We start from the raw sequence: 16,289 nt of genomic DNA on the forward strand, positions 1-16,289 counted from the left end.
CACCCTCATTCAATTGCCATTCAATTCTATGGTGTTAGATAAAATTCTCACATTTTCTATAACATGAAACTGAGTATTAGGGAGTTTATGTAAGGATACACACTTATAAGCTGTAGGATACACACTTATAAGCTGGAATTCCGATCCTAAACTTTTAATTGGAAGTGGTAGCTATCCTCATTACAATTCCATTGCTTCGCCTAAACTTTCTAACTCCAGGTGACCTAGAATTGCTTTGAAGTGTTCCTGACTTGCTACTGATTGAATGGAATTTACAATAGATGAGTACCAATAATATCAAGGCTTCCATATAGTAGATAGGGTTGGAATGTAGAAAAAAACAAGGCAAGGAGTAGCTGTTAACTACTTATTTGTAGTTTCTTGATTGAAAGCTGCTGCTCCATACCTCATATTTATGCATCTGACAAAAACTTATAGAGTGTTTATTGTGTGCCTGGCACTAAACTAGACCCTGATTACAGAGTGCCAAGCAAAATGATGTGACCTCATTAGGTGTACAATCTCATGGGGGGGAGAGATAATAAACACATACACTAATAACCACATGAATATTCAAAAATCTCATAAATGCCAATAAGAATAAAATAATGGAGGTTCTGTTTCAGGAAAAGTAGCCAGTTGTGGCCTCTTAGGGAGAGTAGAAGAAACAAACAATAGTGTGGGAGCTGCAGAACTCTCTCAGAGAACTGAGTCTCAACTTCTGTCACACCAGGTATCTGTTAACAAGTGGGATTTTTTGTTTTTTGTTTTTTATTTATTTATTTATTTATTTATTTATTTATTTATTTATTTTTTTTAATATATTTTATTGATTTTTTTTGCCCCCCTCCCTCCCTACCACACTCATACCCTCCCTCCCCAGAGTTTTGTGTCCATTGGTTGTACTTATATGCACATATAAAAGTCCTTCGGTTGATCTATTATCTCCCCCAGATCTTCCTCCCCTCCCCGCTGTAATTTGACAGTCTTCTTGTTGATATACTGTCTCTATATCTATCTTTTGGTTCATCAATTTATAATGCTTTTATTATCCACAAATGAGTGAGGTCATGTGGTGTTTCTCTTTCATTGATTGGCTTATTTCACTCAGCATGATGTTCTCCAATTTCATCCAGGTTGCTGCAAATGATGAGAATTCCTTCTTTTTTATGGCAGCATAGTATTCCATTGTGTAGATGTACCATAGTTTTTGGATCCAATCATCTGCTGATGGACACTTAGGCTGTTTCCAAATTCTGGCTATTGTAGATTGTGCTGCTATGAACATAGGGGTGCATATATCCTTTCTGATTGGTGTTTCTAGTTTCTTGGGATATATTCCTAGAAGTGGGATTACTGGGTCAAATGGGAGTTCCATTTTCAGTTTTTTGAGGAAACTCCACACTGTTCTCCACAGTGGTTGCACCAGTCTGCATTCCCACCAGCAGTGCACGAGGGTTCCTTTTTCTCCGCAACCTCGCCAACACTTGTCGTTTGTTGATTTGTTGATGTTGGCCATTCTGACAGGTGTGAGATGGTACCGCATTGTTGTTTTGATTTGCATCTCTCGGACAATTAGTGACTTTGAGCATGTTTTCATGTGCCTTTTGGCCTTCCTTCTGTCTTCTTTTGAAAATGTTCTATTTAGGTCCATTGCCCATTTTTTAATTGGATTATTTATCTTCCTTTTATTTAGTTGTATAAGCTGTTTGTAGATGTTGGAGCTTAAACCTTTATCAGTGGTATCATTTGCAAATATGTTCTCCCACACTGTGGGCTTTCTTGTTGTTTTGTTGATGGTTTCTTTTGCTGTAAAAAAGCTTTTTATTTTGATGTAATCCCATTTGTTTATTTTCTCTTTAGCTTCCATTGCCCTAGGGGTAGTATCAGTGAAGAAGTTCTTTTGGCATACGTCTGAGATTTTGCTGCCTGTGGATGCTTCTAGTATTTTTATGGTTTCCCATCTGATGTTTAAATCCTGTATCCATTTTGAGTTTATTTTTGTGAATGGTGTAAGTTGGTGATCTAGTTTCATTCTTTTGCATGTGTCTGTCCAATTTTCCCAACACCATTTATTGAAGAAACTGTCTTGACTCCATTGTATATTTGTGCCTCCTTTGTCAAATATTAATTGAGCATAGTGATTTGTGTTGATATCTGGGTTCTCGATTTTATTCCATTGATCTATATGTCTGTTCTTGTGCCAGTACCAGGCTGTTTTGAGAACAGTGGCTTTGTAATATAGTTTGAAGTCTGGTATTGAGATCCCTCCTACTTTACTCTTCTTTCTCAGGATTACTGTGGCTATTCGGGGTCTTTTATTGTTCCAAATGAACTTTTGGAGAGTTCTTTCTAGGTCGGTGAAATATGTCCTTGGTATTTTAATGGGGAGTGCATTGAACCTATAGATTGCTTTAGGAAGTATGGACATTTTGATGATGTTGATCCTACCAATCCATGAACATGGTATGTTCTTCCATCTCCTTCCATCTTCCTCTATCTCTTTTTTCAGTGTCGTGTAGTTTTCCGCGTATAGGTTTTTTACTTCCTTAGTTAAATTTATTCCTAGGTATCTTAATTGTTTTGGTGCGATGGTAAATGGAATTGCTTTTTTAGTCTCTGTTTCTGCAGTTTCTCTGTTGGTGTATAGAAAAGCCATGGATTTCTTGGCATTAATTTTCTATCCTGCTACATTGCCAAATTCATTTATTAAGTCAATTAGTTTTTTAATGGAGTCTTTTGTTTTTTTTATGTACAATATCATGTCATCTGCAAATAAGGATAACTTTACTTCTTCTTTTCCAATTTTGATGCCTTTTATTTCCTCCTCTTGTCTAATTGCGATGGCTAGTACTTCCAGTACTATGTCAAATAGGAGTGGCGAGAGTGGGCATCCTTGTCTTGTTCCTGTTCTTAGAGGGAATGGTTTTAGTTTTTGCCCATTGAGTATAATGTTGGCTGTGGGTTTATTATATATAGCTTTTATTATGTTGAGGTATGATCCTTGTACTCCCACCTTGTTAAGAGTTTTTATCAGAAAAGGGTGTTGGATTTTATCGAATGCTTTTTCTGCATCAATTGATATGACTATATGATTTTTATCTTTCACTTTGTTTCTGTGATGTATCACGTTTATTGATTTGCGGATATTGTACCATCCTTGCATTCCTGGAATAAATCCTACTTGGTCGTGGTGTATGATCTTTGTGATGTTCTTCTGGAGTCGATTTGCTAGAATTTTGTTGAGGATTTTGGCATCTATATTCATGAGGGATATTGGCCTGTAATTCTCTTTCATTGAGTTGTCTTTATCTGGTTTTAGTATTAGGGTGATGCTGGCTTCATAGAAGGAATTTGGAAGTGTTCCTTCCTCTTGGATTTTTTGGAATAGTCTGAGGAGGATAGTTTTTAGTTCTTCCTTGAATATTTGGTAAAACTCTCCTGTGAAGCCATCTGGCCCTGGGCTTTTGTTTGCTGGAAGCTTTTTGATGACTGTTTCAATTTCTTCCCAAGTCACTGGTTTATTGAGATTTTTAGATTCTTCCTGATTGAGTTTTGGAAGATTATATTTTTCTAGGAATATGTCCATTTCCTCCAGGTTGTTCAGTTTGTTGGAATAGAGTTGTCCGTAGTATTTTGTAACAATCTGTTGTATTTCGGTGGGGTCTGTTGTTATTTCATCTCTTTCATTTCTGATTTTGTTTATTTGGGTCCTCTCTCTTTGTTTCTTGGTTAGTCTGGCTAGAGGTCCATCTGTCTTGTTTATCCTTTCAAAGAACCAGCTGTTGGTTTTGTTGATCTTATGTATTGTTTCTTTGGTCTCTATGTCGTTTATCTGTGCTCTGATATTTGTTATTTCCTTCCTTCTACTTACACTGGGCTTTTCTTGTTGCTCTTTTTCTAACTCTTTGAGTTGTAGAGTTAGATCATTTGTTACACTTTTTTCTAGTTTTTTGCAATAGGCTTGTAAGGATATGAACTTCCCTCTCAAAACTGCTTTTGCTGTGTCCCATAGATTTTGGATTGTTGTGTTTTCATTGTCATTTGTTTCCAGGATGTTTTTAATTTCTTCCTTGATTTCTCTGGTAACCCAGTCCTTGTTTAATAGCATGCTGTTTAGTCTCCATGTGTTTGATTTCTTTGGATTATTTTTATTGTAGTTAATTTCCAGTTTTATGCCATTATGGTCTGAGAAGATGCTTGATATGATTTCTACCTTCTTGAATTTGAAGAGACTTTGCCTATGTTCCAAAATGTGGTCTATCTTTGAGAATGTCCCATGTGCATTTGAGAAGAATGTATATTCTGTGGCTTTGGGGTGGAATGTTCTGAAGATGTCAATTAATTCCATCTGGTCTAGTGAGTCATTTAGGATTGATATTTCTTTGCTGATTTTTTGTTTAGATGATTTGTGGAAGGGTGACAGTGGGGTATTAAAATCTCCTACTATGATTGTATTGCTGTTAATCTCTCCCTTAATGTCCTCCAGCAGTTTTTTTTTATGTATTTGGGTGCTCCCGTATTGGGTGCATATATATTTACCAGGGTTATTTCTTCTTGTTTGATTGCTCCCTTTAGTATTATGAAGTGGCCTTCATTGTCTCTTGTTATGTCCTTCACTCTGAGATCTAATTTTTCAGATATAAGTATTGCTACCCCAGCTTTCTTTTCATTTCCATTTGCCTGGAAAACCTTTTTTCATCCCTTCACCCTCAGTCTGTGTGCAGCTCTTTTTCTGAGTTGGGTTTCTTGTAGACAACAGATGTATGGGTCTTGTTTTCTTATCCAATCTGTTACCCTATGTCTTTTGATTGGAGCATTTAAACCATTTACATTTAATGTTATTAATGATAGGTACTCATTTGATGCCATTTTTATTCTATACCCCTGTGTTCCTTCTTCGCTTCCTATTTCTTTATTTTTACAGTAGACCCTTTAGCATTTCTTGCATTGCTGGTTTGGTAGAGATAAATTCCTTTAGTCTTTTTTTGTCTGTGAAGCTCCTGATTTCCCCTTCAATTTTGATTGATAGTCTTGCTGGGTACAGTATTCTTGGATTCAGACCCTTTCTTTGCATGACTTTGTATATTTCATCCCATTCCCTTCTGGGCTGATAAGTTTCTGTTGAGAAATCAGTTGTTAGTCTGATGGGGGTTCCTTTATATGTAACTTTCTGTCTCTCTCTGGCTGCTTTTAAGATTCTAACTTTGTCATTTGTGTTTGCCAATTTAATTATAATATGTCTTGGCGTCGGTCTTCTGGGATCCATTTTACTTGGGACTCTGTGAGCATCTTGGATTTGTGTGGGTTTTTTCTTCTCTATCTCAGGAAAATTTTCTGTCATTATTTCTTGAAATACGTTTTCCATATCTACCTCGGTTTTCTTTCCTTCTGGAACCCCTATTATTCGAATATCGTTTTGTTTTGCATTGTCCCAAAGCTCCCGCAGGCTCTCCTCCTGCTTTTTAATTTTTTTTTTCTAGAAGCTGCTCTAATTGGGTATTTTTTTCCATCTTGTCTTCTAGCTCACTGATGTGATCCTCTGCTTCTTCTAGTCTGCTCTTGATGCTTTCTATTGAGTTCTTCATAGTAGCTATGTCATTTTTCATTTCATCTTCAGTCATCTTCATTTCCTCTTGGGTTTTTTTCATTTCCTCTTGGGTCTTACTCATATTGTCAAATTTGTCTTCCATTCTTTTTAGCCATCTTAAGATCGTTACTCTGAATTCTTGCTCTGGTAGGTTGCTTGCCTCTATATCGTTTACTTCCTTTTCTGGTGAAGCCTGCTTTTTTTTCATATGCGGGCTGTTTTTTGGTCTCCCCATGATCTAGGATGTCTAGTTGTGTAGTTCTCTCTCTCCTGCTTTGATTTAAAGGCACAAAATACAACACAACCAGGTACAACACACAAGGCACTGAATAGAAATGTGTTTGCGATATTAATAACCACCAATAAGGGTGACTAGAACCCAGCTAACAAAAACATACAATCAAACAAAAAGCATAGGCAAATCAATCTTATAAAAGAAAAGCATACAACTTCAGTAAAGTTAACATTCAACATACAACTTCAAAGAGTTAGAGAGAAAGACTGTTTTGTTTTGGTTTTAGGACAACTGCGAGGGAGGTGTGAATGGGTTTGGAGCAGGTAGTTGGAAATTAGATATATACAAGTAGGGTGAAATTTTAGGAGGGGGTAGACAGAAGGAATGGGGGAAATCTAGAACAGGAAAGGGTTACGATAAACAGGGTATCAAAGGAAAAGATTGGAAAGAGGGTGAAGGCTTAAAGGTAGGGTTGAGATAGAATAAAGCGTTGGAGAAAGAAGGATAGATAAAGACTGTAGAACAGTAATCCTGAAATTAAAAAAAAAATATATATATATATATAATCAAATGAAATAAAAATAATATAAATAAACAAAAGAAAATAAGATGAAAAAGGTAAATTAGTAGTAGTAATAATGTTGATTACATATACAATGTAACAATTATCAAGATAAAATCAAGTGAGGAAAAAGAAAAAAAATAGTTTCTTGAGTAAACGTTGTAAATAATGAAAACAAAAATAAAAAACAAAAATTTAAAAATTAAAAAAAATAATAAAATTTAAAAAATTTAATTAAAATTTGCAGTGATGAAGGTCTTTCACTTCCTTTATTGTTATGATCCAGTCCTGATTTTTAGGCAGGTTTTGCTTTGTTTTTATTACACTAGAGTCAATTTGTGAATTAGCCTCTGGGGGCAGTGTTTCTAGGTTGACTTCCAGACTCTAGGCAGGCGTCTTCAAACTATGGCCCGCGGGCCACATGCGGCCCGCAGAGGAGTCTGATCCAGCCCGCCAGGTTTTTTGGGCAGTGAGCGCAGCCAAGGTGTTACAGTAGGAATTAGTAGTTCATATAGTCCGGCCCTCCAGCTCTCTGAGGGACCATGATCTGGCCCCCACTTTAAAAAGTTTGAGGATGCCTGCTCTAGAGCCTCTCCAGCTTTTTTTTTTTCCTGTCCTCTCTGAAGCTGGAACTACGGAAGGGGGGAGGGGGCAGGTCCGAGCAACTGGAATCTCCCGCAACTCTCCGATATCCCTCCGAGCTGGATCCAAATGTGTTGCTCTTTAGATATCTCCCCTGTTAGGAGCCCCATCCACTTTCAAGGGTGACAACAGCCCAACAGCAGGGGCTTCTACTTGTAATCACCACCCTTGTCCTCCAGCTTCCGCGATCATGCTCTGTGCGTGCAGGCTTTTTGTTTTCGCCGGGAGCGCTCTCCACCCTTTCCCCGTGAAATCTGACCTTTTCGCTGAGCAGTGGGGCAATCCTGTGAGGGCAGGTGTTCGCGCTGCCTGGGATCCGCGTTCTGGGGGTCACAGATGCTTGGTGGTCGCTGCGGCTGTGGATATTCAGGCCTCTGACAGGATCCTATCTTCCTCTCAAGATGGCGAGGTTTCCCCGTCCAAGCCGATAGGTAGCTCCGGCCAGGGACACAGCCCTCGTGGGTGCTTCCCTGTGAGGGGCACCTCTGTCAGCAGCCCCCCAGCAGTTTCTTCTGGTGTTCACTGTCTCCCAGCTTGTGTTCACTGTCTCCCAGCTTGCCGATAAACACTCACAGCACAAGACCCTCAGTTGCTCTCTCTTTCTGCTTCGGGAGAGGGCTCAGAATCTGCCCATCTATTCTTCCGCCATCTTACCTCCTCCAACAAGTGGGATTTTTCGATTGCTCACCTCTGTGCACTGTGAGGCCAAACCAACCAAGCTTCCTAATCTGTTGTAAACATTTGATACTCAGATTCTCATCGTTTAGTGTAATAATGATTAAGAGGAAAAGAAGGAAGGAAAAGTGAAAGAGGTTGGACGATTACTCTTTCAATGGCTGCAAAACAATTTAAGAATGTCATTTCCGCTTGGCCAGAGTGTCTCTGGCCAAGTATCAGCCTCTGAAACAGGTGGTCATGGTTCGATTCCCTGTCAGAGCACAGGCCTGGGATTGTGGGTTCAATCCTTAGTAGGGGGTATGCAGGAGGCAGCCAATCAGTGTTTTTCTCTCATCATTGATATTTCTATCTGTCCCTCTCCCTCTCTGAAATCAACAAAAATATATATATATATTTTTAAAAAATGTCATTCCCTAATTTTTATGTAGTATGAATTTTCTTAATCATCAGAAATAGATGATAACACAATTTATTCAAAATTTCTTTAACTCGCCGAAACCGGTTTGGCTCAGTGCATAGAGCGTCAGTCTGGGGACTGAAAGATCTGGGTTCGATTCCGGTCAAGGGCATGTACCTTGGTAGTGCAAGAGGCAGCTGATCGATGTTTCTCTCTCATCGATGTTTCTAACTCTCTATCCCTCTCTCTCTTTCTCTCTGTAAAAATCAATAAAATATATTTTAAAAAAAACACAAAAAAGCAAAAACAAAAACAAAATTCCTCTTTAACTGATATTTAAGCCATCTACTGTTTATTAAGTCCTGTGGTAAGAACTAGAGTTGTAATAGTGAATAAGATAGAACCACGGGGCCCAAATTTACAGTCTTTGGTGAAGGTCAGTTACAATGTAGTGTGATGATAATTAGGACAAGATGAAGCCCAGAACCTCAGATTCTGGAGGAGATCATGCCTATCTAAGACCCCAGAAATGTATGTGTACAAGCAGTCAGTAGAATTTTCACATTCCCCAAGAGCAAATAATTCCCTTTCATAGTTGAGAGTATTTTGAAAATATGATTCTTAATGTTTATCTAAATTCTAGTTTTGTTCATTTTCTTGACTAGCTCTTCAATTTTCATATAAGAAGTTTTTAAAAAATCACCTAACTTAAAAACACACACACACTATTTTCTTCTTAATAGACTGTGAAGTGTGGATTATATAATAGGATAAATAGAGTTATTAACAATTAGTGTTTTGTAGTTCAAAAATACTACTTGAGAGTTTAAATTCATCATGTTTACACATAAAATTTAATAGTAAATTTGTTTCATTTTATGAAGTAGCCATTAATGCTAGAAAACTCAAATACAGCATTTTTTATAAACTTAGTTTTTAATACATTTTGTAGTTTTTCTTATAGCTGGTCTGACTCAGGAGTCCTCAAACTTTTTAAAGTGGGGGCCAGATCACGGTCCCTCAGAGAGCTGGAGGGCCAGACTATATGAACTACTAATTCCTACTGTAACACCTCGGCTGCGCTCACTGCCCAAAAAACCTGGCGGGCCGGATCAGACTCCTCTGCGGGCCGCATGTGGCCCGCGGGCCGTAGTTTGAAGACGCCTGAGACAGATCAAACTATAATTAAAGTCTATTTTTTATAATTATAATGATAGAGCACCCAGCTCAGTAGTGGGTCTAGAAGAAGTAAATACATATTAAATAAAATTAAAGTATTTGGGATTACATAGAGTCTTTTCTCAAAATAGATCAAATTTTAAATGTAAAGCACTTAAAATGTTTGTGAGGATGCTTATTCAGTCATGAGGGAACTGTTTTTTATTCTAAATTTAGGTTTAGAGCCCATTAATGGAGCCACTGGCCTTGCAGACCCAGCCAAGGCCCTTTTCAATATCCTAAGTGAATTAACTATGAGATTTATTAATGGCTCCAGAGGAGCCATTAAGAATTCCTTCTTTCACCTCTAGTCAGGCCCACCAGTGTGGAGGACAGATATATTTCCTAAACTTCACAATAGTGTTGGACCTATTCAGTTCTTACTGGGGAACACAGCTGTGCCAACCTAGAAATGAAAAGAACTTAAAAAAAAATCCTCTACAGTGTACCTCCATTTGTGATGTTGCTGATAGTAACTTCACCCTCATGTGACCCAAACAATTCTGGATATTAGATAACTGCATGGGATTCTGAAGACACCATTTAACAGTTCTGGATCTGTGCTGTCCTCCAAATCACAGCAGAAACGAGGATGAGAACAGCAGTATGCATTCTGGCCACAAGTGATTGTTAAGGAATGACAACACCCTGGCTTGATTCCAGTTGGATATTGATAATTACATTTATTTTGTCTTTGTTTTTCAAATCCTGTTGTTTCATTTAAATATGGAAATTGATCCTTCATTTTTCATCCAGAAAAATGAGCAGAATTGTTGCACATGTTACTACTTATAATAGATCCTACTATCTTCTTCTCTAGTAACAGAGATAGTGTTTAAAAAGGCTGTTTAGAATTGCTTATTTTGGCTATCAATATGGGTATGATTTCCTGATTCAAAAATGTTCTGTGAATATCCAGCATATGATTGGCTCTTCGATGAGTTGTGGAATACAGGGTGATATTTTATGAAAGCCTTTTTTTTTTTTTTTTTTTTTTTTTTCCTATCTCCCTACTGCTTGCTTAGCTTAGCCCCTTACTTTAAAGAGACAGACATTCCCTCCTTTTTTCGTACAACTAAGGACAGACAGTACTAGTAACTTCTGTTTAGCAATGCTTGCTTTAGAGCAGGCACTGTGTTAGATCTTTTATATGACTGTAACATAATTCACACAAACAATCCTATAGGATTGTTATAAATAACATGATTGTCATTTTACAGACAGAGAAAATGTAACTTGCTCAAGATCACACAATTGAAGAAACAGGGCAGGGGGTGGGGGTGGGGGAGTGGGGACTGGAATTTGATCTCAGGTTTGTCTGACAGCAAAAGCTAATCACTTAACCACCATCCTACTTCACAGTTACTGTCCAGAACTCTGTGAGACCCAGACCTATGGATTATTGATTCTATGAACAGCCTCTTTCAGTGCTTGGTTTCACTCCACATAGGCTGACCCACTACCTAAACCTCAGAACCATCATGTGGCACTAGCTTCAGAAGGGGCAAATTACATTTATGGTTCCAGGCCACAAGGAAATTGAGCTGTTGAGAGAAACTCTATGCTGCATCACTTTATCTGGGCAACTGAAATGGTAGCCTTACCACCACCATTACCTGCCTTTAGTTGTTAGTGATTCTCTCAGCACTTGTCTACATTTCTATCATCCCTTTCTTTTCCTGGTGGTGGGCTTATAATAGTGTCTTTGGCAAGGTTAGCAAGTAACCTACCTATTTAGTTTGGTTGCCAATAAATAACTAGCTTGTTAATAATTGTGCAGATGTTTATGTGGCAATAGCTAATCTGTAATAATTTTACAAATCTGGCTTTAGAGATTGGGTCAGTATCACTTCATACCTGATCTTCTTACATAATTCTCTATTATCAAAAAGTAGATTATATAAGGAAAAAAATTACAATTTAAAGTAATGTGCTAGGGCATTTTATAAGTGATACACACCCATGTACTCATAACTTTTTTTTTTTTTTTTAAATCATCATGCAAGGATATTTTTCCACTGATTTTTAGAGAGAGTGAAAGGGAAGGGGAGAGACAGAGAGAAACGTTGATGTGACAGAGACATATAGATTGTTTGCCTCCTGCATGCGCCCCAACCAGGGCCAAGGATCATGCCTGCAATTAAGGTATGTGCCTTTGACCCAAATGAAACACAGGACTCTTCAGTTCATGGGTCATCGCTCTATCCATTGAACCAAACTGTCTAGAATAACTTTTTAATGACTATGACCTAAATATCAGTTTTTGCTTAATAATATAAAATAATAAATTTAATGAATGTTTTCTTGCTTTGAAGTATACCAGATCTGTCACAAATGCCTTAAACTGTAGCATGTTTACATCTTTATGTAATCTGTATGTAAATTTTTTTTTGTTTTCCAGTGTTTTTCCTTAAATTTTTTGACTATTTTTCAGAGCAATTTGGGATTACAGTAAAAATAATAAGAAAGTATATTAATATATTTTTAGCACTTTTAAATTGTTAGCTCTATGAAAGTAAGGTGTATTCCAGTTTATCTTTTAGTATATCATAGCGCCAAGCACAGCACTTTGCATGTAATAGATGCTCATTACATATAATTTATTTAGTGAATAAATTAGTGTGTACTAGGTTGAACAGATTTGCAATCCTAAATTGTTCTTGTCATCATTTCACTCTGCATAATTAAAGATGCTTTACTAAAATGATTAAACTGTACTATTGAATTACTAGAGTAGGTTCTAAAGCAGTGGGGTGAAAGAGACTGTGGCTGAACCCCTGTGGAAACAGGAGGATGAGTTTCTCACTGTGGGGTATACATGGTAGATTTTGCTAGTATGTACAACTCAAGTAATTGACTTCCCTTATGAAGGTTAGATTTATGATTTCCATCTACTTTTACTGCTATCTGCCAACTAATAATTTTCCTTACTATAAAATAACTAGAGGCTCTGTGCACAAATTTGTACACCAGTGAGGTCCCTGGCCGGCCTGAAGGATAGGGCTGAAACTGGCTCTTCATCATCCATCGAGGGACCCTGGATTGCGGGAAGGCACAGGCTAGGCTGAGGGACCAGTGCACAATCAGTGCCTGGCAGGGATGCGGGAGGTTGGCCAGCTGGTGAGGGAGTGCAGGAGGGCTCCAGGGTATGTCCAGCCCATCTCATTCAATCCTGATCAGTTGGACCCCAGCAGCAAGTAAACCTAACTAGTTAGAACATCTGCCCCATGGTGGTCAGTGCATGTCATAGCAGCTGGTCAGCCGGTTGATATTCTGCCCCCCAGTGGTTAGTGTACTTCATAGCGAGCAGTTGGACAGCCCTAGCGTGTTATTAGCATATTATGCTTTGATTGGTTGAATGGATGACAGGACATTTCACATATTAGGCTTTTATTATATAGGACTAGATGCCCAGCGCACAAAGTTCGTGCATGGGTGGGGTCCCTATGTCTGGCCAGTGATCAGGCCCAATCAGGGCCTTCCAGCTGCCAGCCGGAGCCTTCCTTCCAGCTGCCAGCTGAGGCCTTCCTTCCTGCCGACTGCTGGTTACCAGCTGCTTGCCAGAGCCTGCTGGCTATAGGGAAGGTTCAGGGGATGTTGGCCTGCTATGGGAGTGCACTGACCACCAGGGGCAGCTCCTGCATTGAGTGTCTTTCCCCTGATGGTCAGTGCATGTCATGACTACCGATTGTTCCAGTCATTCAATTGTTCCAGTCTTTCCTGTTGTTCTGGTCATTCCGGTGTTCAATCACTTACCAGGGGTCCTCAAACTTTTTAAAGTGGAGGCCAGATCACGGTCCCTCAGAGAGCTGGAGGGCCGGACTAGATGAACTACTAATTCCTACTGTAACACCTCAGCTGCGCTCACTGCCCAAAAAACCTGGCGGGCCGGATCAGACTCCTCTGCGGGCCACTTGTGGCCCGCGGGCCGTAGTTTGAAGACGCCTGACTTAGGCTTTTATCTATATAGACTAGAGGCCCAGTGCACAAAATTTGGCCGGTGATGAAGCCCAATCTTTGGGGCTACCAGTGGGGCAATCAGAGCCCCTGCTCGCACCTGCCTTGGCTGACCTCGTGCTTCCCAATCACTGGCTCTGCCCCTCCACTGCCACCACCATTCGCCTCCCTCTGCAGGGCAACTGGAGGAGTGATTGGGGACCTCCCACTGGCACCAGCCTTGGCTGGCAATCTGGCACCATCCTCTCATAAGCCTGCCCACGGCAGCCAATTGGGGCCTGCAGGATTGGGGTAGCTCCTGTGTTGAGCGTCTGACCCTTGGTGTGTCATAGCGACTGGTTGTTCCGCCACACATTCTGCTGTTCGGTTGATTTGCATATTAGGGTTTTATTATATAAGACGTTTTTGTAGACATTACCTATATATGAAAATAAAAAAAAAAGTTAAAATCAATCATCACCCTATTATCCAGATATAATTACTCAATACTTTTGCGTGCTCTATTTTTCATCTTCTAAGTCATTTCATCATGACCTTTTTTTTTGCTATTGCTATTTTATATGTTATATAACATTATAGTACTACCAGTTACCCTGTGGATTGTTACAAAATATTTCTTTATATTGATAAGTTATGTTTTCTTATATTATTTTTCTACTATTGGACATTTAGGTTGCTTTTAATTTTTTTCTATCATAAAAATTATAATTTTAGCCGAAACCTGTGGAGCTCAGTGGATAGAGCATCAGACTGCAGACTGAGAGGTCCCAGGTTTGATTTTGGTCAAGGGCATGTACCTTGGTTGCGGGCACATCTCCAGTAGGGGGTGTGCAAGAGGCAGCTGATGGATGATTCTCATCGATGTTTCTAACTCTCTATCACTCTCTCTTCCTCTCTGTAAAAAATCAATAAAATATATATTTTTTTAAATTATAATTTTAACATGATTTTTGTTTTGTTTTCAGTTATATAAGGTATATTTCTAAAGCTAATTAATGGCTACAGATTTTGAACTTTAAGTTCTTGATACATATTACCCAATATTTTTCTAGAAACATTTTTGGAATTCACACACTCATCAGAAATGTATAAAAATAGCATTCTATTGAACCATCATCAACATTGATTATAACCTTTATGTACTGTTAAGCAAGTATTAGACCTACTGATTTTAATATATTACTGTCATTCTTTATGCTAGAAAAAAGTATATAAATTAAACACTTCAGTTTGCTTTCAGAAAGAATATGAAATATTTTTAAGGGTCACAGTAGTGTGGAGGCTGTATGTTATATCACAGTTTCCACTACATGCAAATGTGTTTCAGGTCTAACTGTAAATTCTGCATATTTTTGCCTAAGCTCTACTTACGTTTTCTGTATTGATACTCACTTCATTTTCAGTTTTCCAAAAGTGTTAGGTGTGGCTGTAACATTCCCTCTTGTAATAGGCAATGTCATTTCTATTTACTGTTCTAACTAAAGTTGATGAACATTCTAAATTTATTTTTTTTATTTATGCTTTTTGTGTGGACTTCTCTACAAAAGCAACTTTCTTCCTCACTAATATACTAAACTGAGTACAGATGAATCTGAGTGGTTTCATTTTAGAGATTAGTAGTCATATGTGTATTAGGAAGGCAGTAGTCTTGGAAGAATACCAAAAAAAAAAAAAAAATCATTTTAAAGTGTTTGCCTCGTTCTCTAGTAAAAGCATTTTCGTTTCAGAGGCCATGGTGAGTCTTAGTCTCTTGCTGGTGCTTGTCTTAATAACACTGTGAGGGACTCTATGTGTATATATTCACACACATGAATTTAAGGTGATTTGAAATATCCTTTGGGAAGATATAGGTATAAAATAACTCACCTCTTAAACCTGCAGGATTTCCTATTTCTCTGCAGAAATTGTCTCAGCATAAAACAGATTCTAATTAGGAAATGAATTTTTACTCATATATTTGTTTTGCATTTCAGGTACCTGATAAATCTCATCTTTCTGTGTCCTATAACTGCACAGGTATGTATATGAATTACCTATAGTTACATAAATCTATGTGTTAATTGACATGTTCTTATATTCTTGTGTATTAAAATTGTTTACAGATTTCATAATGTGAAATGTTAATTTTTGAGTCCTTGTAAATATTCACAGCTTCAAAGGATAATACATTTTATATACACCTTGCACTTCACACTATTGTAAGAAGCAAAGAAATATTTCTAAGATTCGATGAGGCAGAATAATTTTAATTACAAAGCATTCAGCTGGTGAAGCATTAGAGAATGTTTTATGGAACTGTACTATTAAAGCCAAATTATGGGGTCAAATTATTGCAGAACCACTGTTTTAAACATTATTGCTTTATTTTCAAACTTTTTTCTGTTTTAGAGTTTATATTCTGTGGTCTTTGCTGTAGGGAAGGAGTGGCTGCAGATGTACTGTCTGCTGCACTGTCTCAAACAGAAGGGAAATGGAAAAAGATGTTTGCACCTGTTTAAAATCTCTGCTGTACGGGTGTTGTGGTTCCCGGGCAACAGGCAGGAATTCTCAGAAGCTAGCTTGCACCTGCTCAATTGTGGATTGCAGCTGTGTCTTATGAGTGAGCGCACAGAGAAGCATGTCAGCAGTTTGCTTGTGCTGTTACGTATTTTGTATACTCTGACTTCGAAAGAGTCTTACTTGATGTAGACCTAGAACTATTATATTGATTACTTGTAAAACTCACTGATTTTAGCTTCCAAATATTTTCTCCAAATCTGTCATTCTGAGTCTCAAATATGTTTTTAGGTAACTGTTCTAGATTATAGGTATGTTAATTTCCTTAAAGGATACCTGTGAAAAGGAGATCTCTTCAGATAAGTGGGTTGCTAATAATTTTTGTCCTGGTAGACACATTTTGTGTTTGGCTCAATTTCACCATGTTGGCAACCCCACTATGTGAGGATGGATGTAGTTATTGATCCATTTAGCTGAACAGATTTGAAAGCATTTGGCTATTAGTGGACACATG

At 38.1% G+C, this 16,289-nt stretch overlaps 1 protein-coding gene across 6 annotated transcripts in view; it reads left to right on the forward strand.

Annotated features, from left to right (window-relative positions):
• The window catches only part of ZBTB20 (zinc finger and BTB domain containing 20), an 821,112-nt gene that overhangs the window by 195,642 nt on the left and 609,181 nt on the right, over positions 1-16,289 (forward strand). For 5 of the 6 annotated variants that reach the window (XM_045583975.1, XM_036444509.2, XM_045583978.1 and 2 more), the window contains one exon: positions 15,253-15,295. The gene's annotated coding sequence lies outside the window, so the exon portion shown is untranslated. Of the gene's footprint in view, positions 1-6,278; positions 6,292-15,252; positions 15,296-16,289 lie in introns of those variants that run through there. The other variant, XM_036444510.2, reaches the window with a different exon arrangement.

Source organism: Pipistrellus kuhlii, unplaced genomic scaffold (assembly GCF_014108245.1).
Source record: "Pipistrellus kuhlii isolate mPipKuh1 unplaced genomic scaffold, mPipKuh1.p scaffold_m20_p_2, whole genome shotgun sequence".
NCBI classification, from domain to species: domain Eukaryota; kingdom Metazoa; phylum Chordata; class Mammalia; order Chiroptera; family Vespertilionidae; genus Pipistrellus; species Pipistrellus kuhlii.